General features: G+C 46.4%; 1 long non-coding RNA gene across 1 annotated transcript in view; it reads right to left on the bottom strand.

Annotated features, from left to right (window-relative positions):
* Positions 1–4,327: 4,327 nt before the first annotated feature.
* LOC113881544 overlaps positions 4,328–14,846 on the bottom strand; it is a 42,528-nt gene continuing 32,009 nt past the window's right edge. Inside the window, exons 3-4 of the long non-coding RNA XR_003508057.1 lie at positions 8,170–8,333; positions 4,328–5,160 (exon numbers count right to left, since the gene is read on the bottom strand). This is a non-coding gene — a long non-coding RNA (uncharacterized LOC113881544). The remainder of the gene's footprint in view (positions 5,161–8,169; positions 8,334–14,846) is intronic.

Here is a 14,846-nt window from a genome sequence, read left to right as displayed (position 1 = left end):
CATTTATTTCATCAGCCCTCTCTTTATGGATGCCTGAGTTGTTTCTAATCACTCGGTACTGTAAGCCGTGCTGAAATAAATAACCATGTACCTTTTGTATACAGAGAAGGCAATGGCACCCCACTCCAGTACTCTTGCCTGGAAAATCCCATGGACGGAGGAGCCTAGAAGGCTGCAGTCCACGGGGTCGCTGAAGGTCAGACACGACTGAGTGACTTAGCTTTCACTTTTCAGTTTCATGCATTGGAGAAGGAAATGGCAACCCACTCCAGTGTGCTTGCCTGGGAAATCCCATGGACAGAGGAGCCTGGCAGGCTACAGTCCGTGGGGTGGCAAAAGAGTCCGACACGACTAAGTATCTATTGAATACACTTCCAGCTGGGATTGCTAGGTGAAGGCTATACATTTGCAGCTTTGCTGATCCTGCCATCCTGCCTTCCGAGGGGCTGCACCACCTTACATGTCCTCAGTTCTCTGTTCCCCTCAGCCTCTCCAGCAGATTGTTATGAAACTTTTAAATTTTTTTCCAAATTAGCAGGTTAAAAATGATTATCTCAGAATAATGTTAATTTGTACATCTTTTACAATGGGAGAATCTGGGCATCTTTTATGTTCAGAAGCTATTTGGCATTTTGTTTAAATGTGGATGGTCTACACATGTCCTTTGTTCATTCTTCTATTGGGTCTCTGGTCTTGTTCTTACTGGTTTCTAGGTGCTTATGATTTATCAACGCTAAGCCAATAGCGTCTACACCTTGGCTTTTTTTTTTAAAGGATTTTCTTTTTTTTTTTTTAATTTATGTATTTGGCTTCAAGGCATGTGGGATCTTAGTTCCCCAAACAAGGATCAAACCTGCACCCCTTGCATTGGAAGTGTGGAATCTTAACCGCTGGACTGCCACGGAAGTCCCACCTTTGGCTTTTGGGCAGGTTATTAAGGCTTCTTGCCTCCTTTTCTTCCACATGCATTGGTTTGCTCTAGTGGTTACAATCTCCCTCGGCTTCCCCTCAAGGGAGAGGGAGCTGAAGCAGGTACACATGGGTGATGGGCAGGTGGGCACCACACCTGGAGCAGCCAGGGGCTGTGAAAAGGTGGCAGCTGGGATCCACTAAGTACCTGGGTCTAGGTCAGAAGAGCATCACAGCCTCTCTAACGGTGGCATTAGGGCCAAAGGGGAGGCCGTGGTGGGGTCGGAGGTGTAAAGGCCACTCACCCTTAAGGGGAGAAGCGCCTGGTCTGGATGGACAGCACGGGAGGGCCCCCCCCAGCACCCCCCGCCCCTCATCTGCAGAGATGAACATGAAGTTGGTGTGTTGCTGCTGCGAGACCAGGACCAGGGATTCCCTTGGCTCTGCAGGTCTCGCAGAATACAACCTCTGCCCCCACAAGGAGTGCTGCCCATCTGCGAAAGAGGTGGGAGCAAGACCTGTGCCTCCCAGCCAGTGAGCTCTCGGGCACTCTGGGACTCTGCTCCCACAAGGGCCAGCCCCCTGCCTCCCCGAAGCCGACATTGTGGGGAGTGGAAGCCGGATCCCGCTCTTTCATTTCCCAGGAGGATACCAATTACCAGAGCACCCCGTGCACCTCCTCAGCTGGAACCCCAGCACACACCACCTGGCTCTATTTGAGATTCCATCCCATCAGGCTTTCCAGTTTGGGGGTCAAGTTTGGGGTTTGGGGAAGGAGGGCCTAGGAGTGCTGGCTAGGGCCCAGCAGCCGCAGCCCCTGGAGCTTCATGAGGGACAACCGGCGGCTCCCTCACCGCGTGCAGTGCAGGTGAGAGCCTGATGGCTGAACCACGCGGCAGCGCACAGGGCCGCCCGCCCTCCGCCCCTTCCCCACCTCAGGGCTTGATGCAGATTCTGCTCGCTGACCTCGTGCTTAGAACCTGGGCCATTCCTGGGGCACAAGTCCTGTAGGAAAAACCTTTTCACCTAATATTCTTCGAACACGTGAGGAACAGAAAAGTCCCTTTAAAATTCTTTTTGTTCTTGATTTACAATGTCGTGTTTAATGTCTGCTGTATACAAAGTGACTCAGTTATACATATATATATTCTTTGATATTCTTTTCCATTATAGCTTATCGCAGGATATTGAATACAGTATCAGTGCTGTAGAGTAGGACTTTGTTGTTTATCCATCTATATATAATAGTTTGCATCTATTGCTAATCTCAACCTCCTAATCCTTCCCTCCTCAAAATCCCCTCCCTCTCGGCAAGCACAAGTCTGTTCTCTGTGTCTCTGTTTCTGTTTTGTAGGTAGGCTCATTCGTGTCATATTTTACATTCCACACGTACGTGATATCATATGGTATTTGTCTTTCTCACTGCGCTTAGTATGATAATCTCTAGGTTCATCCATGTTGCTGCAAATGGTATTATTTCATACTTTTTAACGGCTGAGGAACATTTAACATTCAGTTTGTATATATACATACCTGTTGCTTCCGTGTCTTGGCTGTTGTAAATAATGCTCCTGTGAACATAGCGGTGCACACATCTTTTTGAATTAGAGTTTTGTCTGGGTATGTGCCCAAGAGTGGGATTGCTGGATCATATGGCAATTCTATTTTTAGTTTTTTGAAGTTTTTTGAGGAACCTCCATACTGTTTTCCACAGTGGCTTTGCCAATTTACATTCTCACCAACAGTGTAGGATGGTTCCCTTTTCTCCACGCCCTCTCCAGCACTTATTATTTGTAGACTGAAAAAAGTCCCTTTTACTTATCACTGGACTGGAGGTGCTGACTGCAAGAGAATGAAAAGTGAGGGTAGGAGTCAGCATGTGGAAATGAAATAAAAAACAAATTACATTCCAGGAAGATGACAGGCTTCAAAGTTTCAGGTGCTACTGGGGGTTGTGTGTGACCTTAGGTCCTTCAGAGACCGCAAGGGAAATTCCTGCCCATCTCTCTGGATCTGGGAGGACCCCATCTGTGGTTGATAATGTCTGAAAAATTCAGGGGTTTCCCTCTCAGCATAGTTTTCGTGTTTTCATGGAGGCAGAACAGCCAGAAAGGAGTGGAATTCTTTCCCACCCTCCAGCCAAACACAGGAAAACAGACCCCTCTGACTCAGGTATAGTAGTTTTGAATTTGTGGGCTGTAGGTCTCAAATATCACAGAATAGAGAAGCACATTCAAAATGCAATTGGCAGTTGGTCCCTAGAGTTCCTGGAAGTCCTGGCTGCCTGTGCAGGCCTGCCCCAACACCTGCATGACACCGGCACACAGCCTCTGAGCTGTACACCATACAGCTTGTGAAAAATTAATTATTTTATTTTTTGGCTGTGGTGGGTCTTCATTGCCACACACAGGCTTTCTCTGGTTGTGGTGAGCGGGGGCTGCTCTTGGTTGCAGTGCACACACTTCCTGTTGCAATGGCTTCTCTTGTGGCAAAGCATGCGCTCCAGGGCTCGTGGGCTCAGTAGTTGCTGCTCTTGGGCTCAAGAGCATTGGCTTAGTAGTTTGTGGAGCATGGGCTTAGTGGCTCCATGGCATGTGGGGTCTTCCCAGACCAGGGATCAAACCTGTGTCCCTTGCACTGCAAGGCAGATTCTTAACCACTGGACCATCAGGGAAGCCCCAGCAGGTAACTTTTTGTGTCTCCCTTCTGCATTATCAGAGATCTCCCTTGGAGACTCTAAAGTCCTACTGCTATTCTCCACACAGCCTTTTCCTTGCATTCATGCTAGGTATAGGTGTTATCACTAAAATGACATCTCACTCTGCTCTCTGCCTGTCCCTGGCTACTGAGGCATTCTGCCACATGTTTATTAGTGGATCTGCTCTACTGCAGAGCTTCTCAACTGAGTAGTTTTTCTCTCCCTCCCCAGGGACATGTGGCAATGTCTGCAGACATTTTTGGTTATCACAACTCGTGAGTTGGGGAGGGGTGAGGCTGGCATCTAGTGGGTAGGCACTGGGGATGCTGCTATGTATCTTATAAAGCGCCCACAGCAAGGGGCTGTCAGACCCGAAGTGTCTACAGTGCCGAGGCTGATAAACCCGGCTGCGCTGAGGACTGCTGGGAAGGTTCTTCGTCTTAAAAAAAAATCAATTTAGAGATGCTCTCGACCTGTCACAGGCACTTTATTTTTTAAAATAATTTATTGGTCCGTGCTGGGCCTTCTCTCTAGTTGCGGCACATGGGCTTCTCTTTGCAGTGGCTTCTCTTGCTGCAGAGTCCGGGCTCTAGGGAGCACAGGTTCCAGTGGTCGTGGCATGTGCGCTCAGTAGCTGCGGGCCCCCCGCTCCAGAGCACAAGCTCAGTAGCTGTGGCACATGGGCCTAGTTGCCCCGAGGCATGCGGGATCTTCCCAGGAATCGGGGATCAAACCCATGTCTCCCTGGGTTGGCAGGCAGACTCTTTTCCACTGAGCCACCCAGGGAAGCCTGCAGGCATTTCATCTGCCATCTGCATTGCAACAGGGAATTTTGGAATTCCCCCAAATCCATCCTCTTTTCATTTTGTTTATGGTATCTTTTGACACATAAAAATTAATGCAGCCAAATATGTGCTTCACTTTTTATTACAGTCTCTGAGTTTCCTGTCCCGGCTGAGTCTCTGCTACCCTTGTTCAGTGCATATGGTTTTCTATTTCCACTTCTGTTAGGGTTGCTATTTATTGTTCAGTTCATTAGGCCTTAATCCATCTGGAACTGATTTTTGTGACGGGTGGGAGGTGAGGGTCCAAATACAGATTTTTCCAGATAGAGAGCCAGTTGTGGTTTTATCTTACCTCAAATTAGCTAACCTTTCCCACTAAATTAATGTCACACACACACATAGGGCTCCCTCTTCTTTTCCAGGGATACTTGTCAATCTTTGGTTAGTACCATCAGATCCTGATTATGTGGTTTTGTCCACAAAGGCCAACTCTCACTTCTATGCCTTTTTTTTCCCCTTAAAAAATTTTTGGGTCAATTCAGACATTTCTTCTTCTTTCTTAGGTCTCCAAATAAAGAACGGATGCCTCTTCTTCCTCCCATGCTGGGTTTTGTTGCTCCGCCTTCTGTTTGTAGCACAGCGCACTTTTCGTCTGTGTCGCTGGTCGGGACTGTCACGAGACAGTCATTGGTTCCTGGGGTCCCTCCTGCCAGCTTCACTCTGTGCCCTGTCCCAAGCAGCAGCATGGTGCCTGGCACGTGGCTGGAGCTGGAATAAATGAAGGAATGCATGATGCATATCTCTTTTTTCCCAAACACGAAAACTAGTTCTCTCTTTTGTGTTGTTTTGGGACCTGGTGGTCAGAGGTTGGCTTAGTCCTTGTCATTGTCAAGGGGTGGCCTCAGACAGTCGTTTCTCTCCTCTGCTTCGGTTTTCTTACCCATCAGGCTGGACCTGATGAGCCCTGAGCACCTTCCACTCTCACGCAGCTGGGGGCAGGAAGTGATGAAGAGCTCTGGAGAGAAGCATCGCAGGCACAGTGCGAGGGCCTCCATACTCTTAGGGGCCCATGAAAATCGCCCAATTTCTTTTAAAAATCGGAAGAAACGAAGTCATACCTTTTAAGTCATATGATCTGGCTTTAAATCAGTCATACACCCTTAAGTCACATGACCTGGCTTTAGGTCAGATCAACCTAGAAAGGGGCGGGGGGAGGGAAGAGGGAAGAGGAAGAGGCTCAGATGGGAAGGGAAGAAGAAAGTCTGGGGAGAACTCTTGAGAGAAAGGGCACAGCGCCCACCAGACGCCCACCAGAATACTACCGCTTTTGCCTGCTCCATGTTCACGACCACAGCCGCGTTTTCCAGATGTCAACACGCATGCAGGCCTATAGCTTAGAAACTGCAAGCCCAGGAGTCAAGCCCAGCATTTCTGGGCCGAGCCCCGCCTCTGGGGAAACAAAGGGCAGTCACACCGCAGACTTCCTCTCAAGCTGTCCAACCACTGCGCCAGCCGACCAAGCTGGAAGTGTCCGCGTCGGGTGCTCACGGTAGACCTCTGGGCCCTCTGTGAGGCGAGGCAGTTTGGGCCGGGGTAGAAGCTCCCGGTACCCAACCCCTCCTCTCTGGGCACGTCCCTGGGATTCCACCAGCCCGGGCTCCAGCTCCTTTCCCAGCCTGGAGGGCCAGCCCGAGAGCTGCGGGTGGGCTCTGCCGGTGCTCTGGCGCCCTCCAGTGGCCATCTGCTCTAAGGCCCGCTCTCAGCCCTTCCCCCTCCCTCCCTCCTCAGCCCTGGGCGAACTGCTGCCTGATGTGCTTCCTCCTCTCCCTCCAAGCACAAAGAAGTGACCTGCAGTGGGGGGTATTTCTCTCTCAAAGCCTCCCAGGTCACTTGCCCCTCCCTAGCCCACCCCACTACTTTAAGTCAGTGAGTCAGCTTTAAATCAATCAGCATCCCCTGAAATCACATAAGCTGGCTTTAAATCAGTCAGTCACTATGGAGAAGAGAATGGAGATGTCCCAAAAACTAAAAATAGAGTTGCCATGGGATCTGGCAGTGATACTCCTGGGCATATATCCAGGGAAAACTCTCATTCGAAAAGATACGTATACCCCAGTGTTCATACCAGCACTAGTTACAATGGCCAGGACATGAAAGTAACCTAAATATCCGTCGACAGATGAATGGGTAAAGAAGATATGGTATATAACTAATATGGAATATTACTCGGCCATGAAAAAAGAACAAAATAACGCCATTTGCACCAATGGGTGGACCTAGAGTTTATCATACTAAGTGAAGTAAATCAGAGAAAGACAAACGCCATATGGTATGACTTACATATAGAATCTAAAATATGACACAACAAACTTATTTAAATAAAAAGAAACAAACTCATAGACATAGAGAACAAACTTAAGGTGAGCCAAGGGGAAAGGAGGGAGGGATAAATTAGGAGTTTGGGATTAGGAGATACGAATTATTATACATAATAAATAAACATAAGGTACTACTGTAGGAAAAAACAGGAGGAAGCCCCCTCCCCCCAGTGTGTGTGCACACACTCTCATATTCATATCCTCTCTCTGACACACACATACACACACACTCACACCAGCCCAGGCACTGACTCTGAGGTCACAATGAGAACAGGATGCAGAAAGCAATTACACTGCCAGGTATTTTGATAATACAATTTTTGAAACCGCTAGCTGAAAACAGTTAATGGAGTAACTAAGATAACTTGACCTAAAAGCTTTGATTTAAAATTAACCTGGCATGTGTATACTGTCTAATTATTCTCTCCTATGATCTACCCTCTCATTAAAGTCAAATTTCTTTGCGAGAAATTCTGCATTTTGCCCCGTGATTGGGAAGAAGCCACACTCTCACCTGCTGATGGCAGTGGAGGGCTATCAGAGGAGCTGAAGGGGACCGGCGTGTCCTGCCTTCTCAGGTGCAGGGAGATCCATCTCTGCAACAAACCACACCCTCCTTCCCACCTTTCCCTTAGGGAAGGACCGACAGAAATCTAACCAGCATCAGCTGAGGACCCCAAACGACTAGGTGCCTAAGTGGGAGGGAGGTGCCCATGGGGCTGGAAGAGGCACCTCAAACTCAGAGAAAACTCAATAAGCTGGCATCCAATTCACTTCTGCACTGGTGAGAAAGCCCAGGCCAACGAGGGAGGGGCCTGTTGGAGACCAAACACCAAGCCGGTGGCAGAGGTGGGAACAGAAACTGTTTTCACTGCAAAGCTTCTCTCGCTGCGCCCGCCATCACCTCTCCTTCTAACTCACGGTTTGCTGGCACATTCCCACCTAGCAGAGCTCCAGGCGTGGTGTATGGCTCCTGGCATGGAGATGCTGTTGGCTGGACCAGGCTTCTGAGGCCACGCTCCAGGGTGGTGGCCCCTGGCTGTTGGGCGGTTTTCTCTTGTCTGCATCTCTAGCCAGCTGCCTGCTAGGCCCTTGACCAATCTAGGATTCTGCGACGGGGTTGGGCACCTGATGAGGCTCACCTGTGGGAGGAGGGTCGTGGCCAAGGCTTCTGTTGGCAAGCTCTCGGCCAGTGTCTGAACAAACGGCATCCTTTCTGTGTATGGAAACCCTCGGAGGTACCGCGATACTGTTTTTTAAACATAAGCCCCACTTGGCATATTTAGGAGATAAAGAAATTCCCCCATTAAAGTTCTGGAATGACATGCATTTAGAATGAGCAGGAAGACACAGTATGCTCGCAGATGATCTATTACTTGGGGGACTTTAAAATTCTCACCAGAAATCATTCACCCTCTTCACCCTCTTGGGCATCAGCACAGGCAAGGCTTGGCTGCACTCTGCCTTTATCCCTGTGATTTCTCTTGAGTCTTTCCTTCCAGGAGAAATCTCTGGCCTCTGCAGGGACTGTGAGTGGTGACAGGTAACTCTGAGGCTGAAATGCTGGAAGAAGACAGACAAGGTCTGCAAACATTTGGATAGCTGGAGCAAAGGAGATTTCTCCATGGAGACATGTAAACACAAGTACAAAGGCCCGGGCTAGGGCTGGCATGAAAGGTGGCCTGACTGAGGATCAGAGGCCAACTCAGGAGATGCCCTGAGGGGCCTTCTGCCGAGGGGGAGGGCAGTGGCTGCAGTTCCCGCTGGGGGGGTGGGGAACACATGGGGTCAGGCCTTTTCTGACTGATCCTGGGAAGCGGGTCAGCTCTGGGCTGATAAGCCCAGGGCGGGTCTGGGACTGTGTGGCCTAGTCAGGAAAGGGTGGATCCTGGCAGTCCAATGGTTGGACTCACTCTCACTTGGGTTCAGTCCCTGGGCGGGGAACTAAGACCCCACATTCTGTGTGGGGTGAGGGTGGGGTGTGCAAAAAGCAAAAAAGGAAGGGGATATCCTGAGTTCCAGCAGAATCGTTGTGGGGAAGGTTCTTCACAGGAAGCCATTTCTCAGACACAGAGGGTGGGGAGATTTCTAGACCTTCAGGTCACCTTCAACATTGCTGAGAGGCAACGGGCTGTGGAGGGGACAGGAAGGGCAGACGCCCAGACCCGGGGCTGTGACAGGTTGGAAGGAAACACAAATGCATCTCAAGGGTCAGAGAGGCAGGGCTGCTGCTGGCTGATCGGGAAACGCAGGCTGCGACCTCCCAGTTAAGTGGAGTCCGTGCTCCCAGTTGGCAAGCCTGCAGAAGCCATTACATTTGGAAAATCAAACTGAAATGGAGCCAAATAACCCATGACTTCTCCAAAAAATAGCTATAGAATAATTAATTGGAAACCACATGCAATCAAAAGACTGTAGACACAAACTTTACAATTTGCACCAAAACTCACTAGAAATTGTTCACAAACACATTTAAAAAGCAAAAGGATAAAAACTGTTAGATGAAAACACAGAAGAAAATCTACATAAACTTGGGCTTGGTGAATTTTAACATAAAACCTCAACAGCCTATTCACAAAAGAAATAAAGTTTTGAATACAGACTTTAAAAATTTAAAACTTTATGAAATATTCAGAAAACCGAAAGATAAGTCATAAATTGGGAGGAAAAAAAATTTGCAAAATGCATATCTGATAAAGAATTGGTACAACTATAAAGCAAACACCTTCATTACAAATGAGTAAAGATTTGAACAGACACCTGGCCAAAGAAGATATACAGACAATAAATAAGTGGACAAAATATGATCAGCATTGTATATACCGTTAGAGAATGACAAATTAAAACAAGAAGACAGGGGCTCCCCTGGTGGCTCAGTGGTAAAGAATCTGCCTGCCAATGCTGGGGATATGGGTTCAAGCCCTGGTCTGGGACGATCGCACAGGCTGTAGAGCAACTAAGTCTGTGCTCCACAACGAGAGGAGCCGCTGCGATGAGAAGCCCACACACCACAGCTAGAGAGTAGCCCCTGCTGCTGCTGCTAAGTCGCTTCAGTCATGTCTGACTCTGTGCGACCCCATAGACACCCCTGCTTGCTGCAAATAGAGAAAAGCCCACGTAGCCATGAAGACCCAGCACAGCAAAAAAAGACACAACAATCTTAAAAACAACAAGACAGCCCACCCCTCCTAGGGCTGCTAACCTCCTCCCAAAATGGCAACACCGCTAACCAGAGGAGGAGGAACAGCAGCAGCCCTCCTTCACTGCGGATGGGACTCGCATCCGGCCTCCTGAGACACGGGCGGCAGTATCTTCCAAAGCCAAACAGGTCTCACACCTTGAGAGCCACCTTTCATGCATCCAGTAATCGTACAACTGCTTGGAAAAGCTGTATCCAAACAAAAACAAGGATGCTATTACGCACAGAACCTCTTCTCATGTCTGAACCTTACAGCAATCAGGATGTCTTCAGGAGATAATGCATAAGCAAATTGGGGTTCCTCCATGTGAAGGAGAGCAGAATACGACACCTGAAATACGGGATTTCAAGAGAACCTAAAGAGAGCTAAACCATTTTTTAAAAAGAAAATCCATGTTGGAGGTTCACACTTACTAACATCTGATGTTAGCACACAGAAATACTGAATAAGACACTGTGATACTGGCATGAAGATACACATATAGATGAACGGAATGGGATAGAGGTCCCAGCGATAAACCCATTTGTCTTCGATGAATGGATGTCAGACTACAGTCAACAGCAATAAAGATGGGGGGAAGTTGGGGACTTCCCTGGCTGTCCAGTGGTGAAAACTCTGCACTTCCACTGTAGGGGCATGAGTCTGACCCCTGGTCAGGGAACTAAGATCCTGCATGCCACACAGCCAAAAAAAAAGAAAAAGAAAAAAAATGGGGGAAATGGTGTTTTCCACAAATGGTGCCAAGTGATTGGCTATCCACAAGCAGAGGAATGAAACTGGACTCTTCATACCACACACAAAAAGTATCTCAAAACACACAGAAGCCTTAAACGTAAAAAGTAAAATTTCACTTAGTCCCTTGTATCCACGGGTTCCACGTCAATGGAGTCAACTAATGCCAGATCAAAAAATATTTTTAAAAAAAATCAAAAAAGTTTCAAAAAGAAAAAGTTAAATTTATCACATGCCAGCAACTATTTCATAGCATTTACTTGTTTTACAACATTTGTATAGCATTTATATTGCATTAGTTCTTAAACATAATCTAGGAATGATTCAAAGTATACAGGAAGATGTGCCTAGGTTATTTGCAAAACTCGATTATTTTATATAAGAGATTTGAGCATCTATAGATTTTGGTATCTGCAGGGTGTCCTGGAACCAATCCCTCATGGATGCTGAAGGAAAACTGTGTAAAATCTCCAATAAGACATGGGGATAAATCTTCAGAATCTTGGATTTAGCAATGGTTTCTTCAATCTGACAGCAAAGCACCAGCAACCAAAGGAAAACAGCTTTCCTCAAAATCAAAAACCTTTTTTGCATCAAAAAATGCAATTTAGAAACTGGAATGACAGCTCACAGAATGGAGGAAAATAATTCCACATTATATATCTGATGAGTCTTCATCCAGTGTGTATCAAGGACTTTTACAACTCATCAGCAAAGACAGCCCAGTTTTAAAAATGGACAAAGGACTTAAATAGACTCTTCTCCACACAAGACATGCAAATGGTCAACAAGCAGATGAAAAGATATGATGGAAATGCAACTTATAATCACAATGCAATAACTCCTTCACCCACGTTAAAGTGAGTATAATCAAGAAAATTAAAAATAACATATGTTGACAACAATGCAGAGACACTGGAACTTTTAAACCTTATTGTGGAAATTGGAAAACGATGCAACCTGTGTTTACCCTATGAATATGCAACTGCCATACGGCCCAACAACTCCACCCCTGGATACAGAACCCAAAGAATTGAAAACAGATGTACACATCTATTGAAAGCCGCAGTGTTCGCAATAGCCAAGAGAGATCAACAACACTAATGTCCACCAATGGGTAAATGGATAAGCGATACGACGGCTGAGCCATATTATTCTGCCAGAAAAAGAATCAAGGGAAATGACACCACCTCAGTAGAAAATAGTACGGCAGTTCCTCAAAAACTTCAACATAGAATTAACATATGATCCATGAACTAACTCCACATGAGGGTATATACCTAAAAGATTGAAAGTAGGAAATGATATGGTACCCCCATCTTCATAGCAATATTAATTACAATAGCAAAAGGTGGAAGTGATCCAAGTGTCCATCAATCAATAAATGTGGTATACACAAAAAGCACTGAAAATTCAGCCTTAAAAACAAAGGAAATTCAGACACAAGCTACAACATATATGAAAAATGATATGATTCCACTTAAACAAGGTATCCAGAGAAGTCAAATTCAAAGACAGAAAGTAGAATGCAGTTGCCAGGGGCTGAGGGGAATTCGTATCTAATGGCTACAGAGTTTCATTGGTGAAAATGCAAAAGATCTGAACATGGATGGTGAGGAAATTTGTACAACAGTGTGAATGTGGTTAATGCCAGGGAAGTGCGTACATAAAGTGGTTTAAATGGTAAATGTTAGTACATTTAATCACAATAAAAAATGAAGTACTAATACATGTTACAATACAGAAAAGGCCACCCAGATCTTACTAATAATCCATCAAGGTTGCGATAATGAGGAAAAGTATCCTCATGGTTCCAGAAGAACAAACAGGATCAGAATGAAGAGAGGCATTTCCCGAGAGCTGGGGCAGCTGGTGAAAGTTGGAGTGGGTCTGCGGATTGGATGACAATGTGGAAACCACAATGATTTCCTTATGTGAAGGTCTCGTGCTTGTTCCCTGGAAGACTGTCATCATTCTGGGCAAGGCACATTGGCGTGTTTTGTGAGCAGCGGCGAGAGTCAGTACTTTGTACCACCACTGAAGAGTTCCTGTACATTTGAAATTACTGGTAAATAAGTTACTTTTCAAAACACTCGTGTCAATAAAAGGACAGAAAACAACAAGCTTTGCTATAGAGGCCAAGGCCCGCCCAGATCCTGCTCACCCAAAATGACGACGCAATTCATCTTTATATGATTTCACGTATTTTAAAAGGGCGCTGTGGGAAGATTATATTAGTAGTCACTGTGTCTTGGGTGTTGTGGATGACCGGGATGTGGCAGAAACAGTGGGATTTCTATTTCCAGCTTTCCACATCAAATCACCAAAAACATCTGTTAGGACCAATATGTGAATTCAGTGTAGCTGCAAGATACAACATCAGTATACAAAAATCACTTGTAGTGTTTCTACACACTAACGATGAACTATCCGAGACAGAAATCCAGAAAACAATCCCATTTACAAAAACATCAAAAGAACCAACTACCTAGGAATAAATTTAACCAAGGAATAAATTTTACCGAGATGTGAAACCAACTACCTAGGAATAAATTTAACCAAGGAATAAATTTTACCAAGATGTGAAAGAGGGGCACATTGAAAACCTTAAGACATCGATGAAGAAATTTGAAGACGCAAATAAATGGAAAGATATTCTGAGCTCATGAATGGGAAGAATTAGTAATGCTAAAATGTCCATTCTACCCAAAACAGTATGCACATTCAATACAATTCCCATCAAAATTCCAAGGGATTTTTTGACAGAAGCTGCGTAAACAATCCTGACATTTGCACGGAACCATAAAGGACCCCAAACAGCCAAGAGGATCTTGGGAAAGGAGAACAGCAGCTGGAGGAAACTCACGCATTGACTTGAAACCACATTGCGACGTTATAGAAACCACACCCTAGAAACGGCACAAAGAGAAGCACACGGGCCAGAGGAACAGAGACCCCGGGAGAGGATCGCTGTGTTGGTGTCTTGGGGACATCTGGAGGAGTTCCTGACAGTGGGGATGCAATCTGTCCATCTTTTCCCTCCTTGGTAGAAATCGCCATGTGACATGCGCGTCTCTAAGAATCCTCCCTGAATTGGCACCTGAGGGAATCAGAGCTGAGATTCAAGTTGTCCTCACAGACAATAACACAAGTGTCACTTCAACAAGATAAAATTTAAATGTTATCATCGGGAATTCCCTGGCAGTCCAGTGGTTAGGACACTGCTTTCACTGCCAGGGGTGTGGGTTCAGTCCCGGGTCAGGGAACTAAGATCTCATAAGCCCCTTGGCACGGCTAAAAGAGAAAACAGGCTATTATTGCCCTCTATTCCAAACACGAAGAGGGGGAATGTCAGCAGGGCAGGGGCCTAGTGTTTGGAGCTGTCTGATTTGACTGGGCCTGTTCATTTGCCCTCAACTGGCCTCACACCCACTTGAGTTACTGGCGATGACCAAGCTGAATCCAGACTTGCCGGTAGGAAGGACGCTGATGGAAACTTTCCTATTGCCTGTCTTTTGGTTTCTCTGCATTTGCTGGTCAGTAGGCTGTGTCACTCCCTATGGTGCCAGATTTTTAATATAGTTATCACCAATTATGAGGACGAACAGAAATCAGCTATCCCATGAAATCTCTCTGAAACTGGAGTCACTTTGTTTTCCTAGTTTAACAAGTCAGTTAGTTGCTACTCATTACTAACTAGCCCTGTTTTACCATCACACCAGGCAGTCAACTGAGATCTACCCATGTTTATATTTATACTGGTTCTACTTCAAAGAGCCTCCTGGATCAATCAAACATGTGAGCAGTGTCACCTCAATGTGGAAATACTGGAAAGGCAGAATAAATTCAGTTTAATGGAATTTATATAAATTATTTCTTACAGGGTAAAGGTCTTCATGGTAAAGGCCAATAGTTGTCACCTGCTGCTGCTAAGTCGCTTCAGTCGTGTCCGACTCTGTGCGACCCCATAGACGGCAGCCCAACAGGCTCCCCCATCCCTGGGATTCTCTAGGCAAGAACACTGGAGTGGGTTGCCATTTCCTTCTCCAATGCATGAAAGTGAAAAGTGAAAGTGAAGTCGCTCAGTCGTGTCCGACTCTAGCGACCCCATGGACTGCAGCCTACCAGGCTCCTCCGTCCATGG

This window comes from Bos indicus x Bos taurus, chromosome 23 (genome assembly GCF_003369695.1).
Source record: "Bos indicus x Bos taurus breed Angus x Brahman F1 hybrid chromosome 23, Bos_hybrid_MaternalHap_v2.0, whole genome shotgun sequence".
NCBI lineage: Eukaryota > Metazoa > Chordata > Mammalia > Artiodactyla > Bovidae > Bos > Bos indicus x Bos taurus.
Note: the sequence above shows the minus strand (reverse complement) of the source record. Positions and strands in the feature narration are given on the sequence as shown.